Source organism: Apodemus sylvaticus, chromosome 18 (genome assembly GCF_947179515.1).
Source record: "Apodemus sylvaticus chromosome 18, mApoSyl1.1, whole genome shotgun sequence".
In the NCBI taxonomy this organism is placed as follows: domain Eukaryota; kingdom Metazoa; phylum Chordata; class Mammalia; order Rodentia; family Muridae; genus Apodemus; species Apodemus sylvaticus.
The window spans coordinates 44,870,952-44,873,671 of record NC_067489.1 but is presented as its reverse complement, the minus strand read 5'-3'; the positions used below and the strand labels follow the sequence as shown (position 1 = coordinate 44,873,671).

Genomic DNA, 2,720 nt, shown 5'->3' with positions numbered 1-2,720 from the left:
ATAATTTCTTGGTAATCTGTATTATGCAGACTGTGGGCATATTGTAAAAAGGAAATAGTGATGTAAATAAAATATGTTCTCTTTCACATCTGCTTGTAAATAGCTTTGATTTCTTTTTTGTGGTTGGATCTCGGTGTATGAAGCAGCCTTTACCAGGAACCCTTTGCAGGGTGACTTCAGAGCACAGGGAGGTCTCTGTGTTCAAGGACTTGCTCAGGCAGCACAGGGCTGTGTGGGGGCATGAGCTCCTGTGTCACTGGTTTCAGGGAGAGGCCATCGGAGTATGGCTCTGGAGTGACTAGATCTCCTCCTCTGTCTGGCTAGCTGGCTAGTGGCGGTTTGCCTCAGTGTACTGAGTTTCCCAAAGAGAAGCTGCCAAGACCTGTTCCCTTTGGCTTGCTGTGAGGATGTCAGCTAACAGGTGAGGACAGCCTGCCTCTGCCAGAGCCCGGGACCATGCTTAGCTAGATTACCCTCCTGCTGTCCCAGGAAGGCTGAGGACCGTTAGTGCATTTGACCTGCAATGTACATAATGCAATATGGAAGTGAGTACATGCATGTATATAAACACACATACTTAATATAAACCATAGCCATGGTCCATGAAATGCCTACACTCTTCCTCAGCCCCTGTTTTGTATGCTGGTGTCTTGTTTTCATTCTTCATTGTCACCTGCCAAGTTGATCCCTGCCTCTGGTAAGATGTAACTGGAAACTTGAAAACTTCCAGATGAAGGTCTTTAAGGTCGCTGTGGACACTATGATACTTGGACATGATGCACTAACCATAAAGTCCCATGCGTTGACACTGATGTTTTCAAGTGTAAAATTTGTGCTCTTACCAGACAGACACTGGTGTTCACACCTCAATGTGGCCTTGATGTTAGCGTGACATCTTAACTGTGTTAGCTTGGCCAAATAAACAAGTCTGTTGTTTTTTTTTAATTTTCCATACATTTTTAAAATTTTTCCATGATAAAAAATTTATCACCCACAGCCAAGAAAATCCCCCACAGTGTAAATTCTGCTGTGAATATATTCTGTTGCCCTGTATTGAAACTGAATTCTCTTTATTGAAAAAAACAGACTTATCTTGGGTTAAAAAAAACAAAAAACAAAAGCAAATCTGGCATAATAGCATGAGAGCTGTCACTTCACCAGCTTCCTGTCTTTCCTCCCTTCCTCGGGTCGCCTGGGACCTCTGCCCTTGTGAGGATGTCTGCTTTCTTGTCTTTGTAATGTGTTCCGTTCAGCACACAGTTCAATACCCGGCATTGCTGTTTACCCAGGCGTACTTTGTGTGTGGTGGTTTTTAACCAGGACGGAGTGTATTAGGAGATTTGTGAGCACCAGCCCAAGACCCAGATGTTACCACGTGGCTCCTTCAGAGCCACACATTCAGCCTTGAATCCTCAGCTCTGATTCTCTGTACCACGTGGGCTCCTTGTCCTCAAATTCTTAGAGCAGTGGTTTTTCACCCTGTTGGTCACGACCCCTTCAAGGGTCAAACGAACCCTTCCACAGGGGTCTCCTAAGACCATTGGAAAACACAGATATTTACATTATGATTCATTAATATTAGCAAAATTACAGTTAAAAGATAGCAACAAAAATATTTTTGTGGTTGGGGGTCACCACAGCACGAGGGACTGTATTAAGGGGCCCGCAGCATTAGGAAGGTCGAGAACCATTGAATTAAAGCATTTTAAGTAGCATGACTACTGTGTTGAGGTTTTAAAAAGGTCTGTTAATTGAAGGGAAGGTTGGTTTTGTTTTAATTTAGTCACTTCACAGCCCACATAATCACCACCTAGAATTCCTTCCTGTGAGGATTCCCCCATCCTGTGAGGGTCCCTGTCCTGTGAGGACTCCCCCTCCTGTGAGGATCCTCATTCTGTGAGGACTCCCCCCTCCTGTGAGGACTCCCCCTCCTGTGAGGGTTCCCATCCTGTGAGGATGACCATCCTGTGAGGACTCCCCCTCCTGTGAGGATGACCATCCTGTGAGGACTCCCCATCTTGTGAGGATGACTATCCTGTGAGGACTCCCCCTCCTGTGAGGACTCCCCGTCCTCTGAGGGTCCCCATCCTGTGAGGACTCCCCATCCTCTGAGGGTCCCCATCCTGTGAGGATTCCCCGTCCTCTGAGGGTCCCCATCCTGTGAGGACTCCCCCTCCTGTGAGGACTCCCCCTCCTGTGAGGACTCCCCCTCCTGTGAGGACTCCCCGTCCTCTGAGGGTCCCCATCCTGTGAGGACTCCCCCTCCTGTGAGGACTCCCCCTCCTGTGAGGACTCCTCACAACAGTGACAGTTCTGAGCTGTGCTTTCCACATCATCAGCATTGCAGAGGAGAGGTGGGTGATGCTTTCAAAGCAAAAACTGGCAGCTGGAAGGCAAACCCTTTAAACAGGCGAGTCCATGTAGTCTGTTTCAGGGTTTCTGTTGCTGTAATGAAACACCATGACCAAAAGCAACTTGGGGCAAGGTAAGGCTTTATTAGGCTTACATATCCTAAAACCTAACCTTCTTGGGAAGCCAAGACAGGAATTCAGACCGAGAACAAACAGCTGAGGTGCATATTTTACATACCAAAACCTGGTACATACAGGGCCTCCAGCCTCCTCCCTCTCCCAGCAGCCCTCGGGCCCTACCTGTTACAAGGCATACCCGCCCTCTGTCCTGAGCTTCCCCTCCCCCAGAAGCTCTTCCCTATATATGTG

At 47.7% G+C, this 2,720-nt stretch overlaps 1 protein-coding gene across 1 annotated transcript in view; it reads left to right on the top strand.

Moving 5' to 3' along the window:
* Trappc11 (trafficking protein particle complex subunit 11) overlaps positions 1 to 86 on the top strand; it is a 42,908-nt gene extending 42,822 nt beyond the window's left edge. Inside the window, 1 exon segment of the mRNA XM_052162679.1 lies at positions 1 to 86. This exon segment is cut by the window's left edge and continues 733 nt beyond it. The gene's annotated coding sequence lies outside the window, so the exon portion shown is untranslated.
* Positions 87 to 2,720: the final 2,634 nt, after the last annotated feature.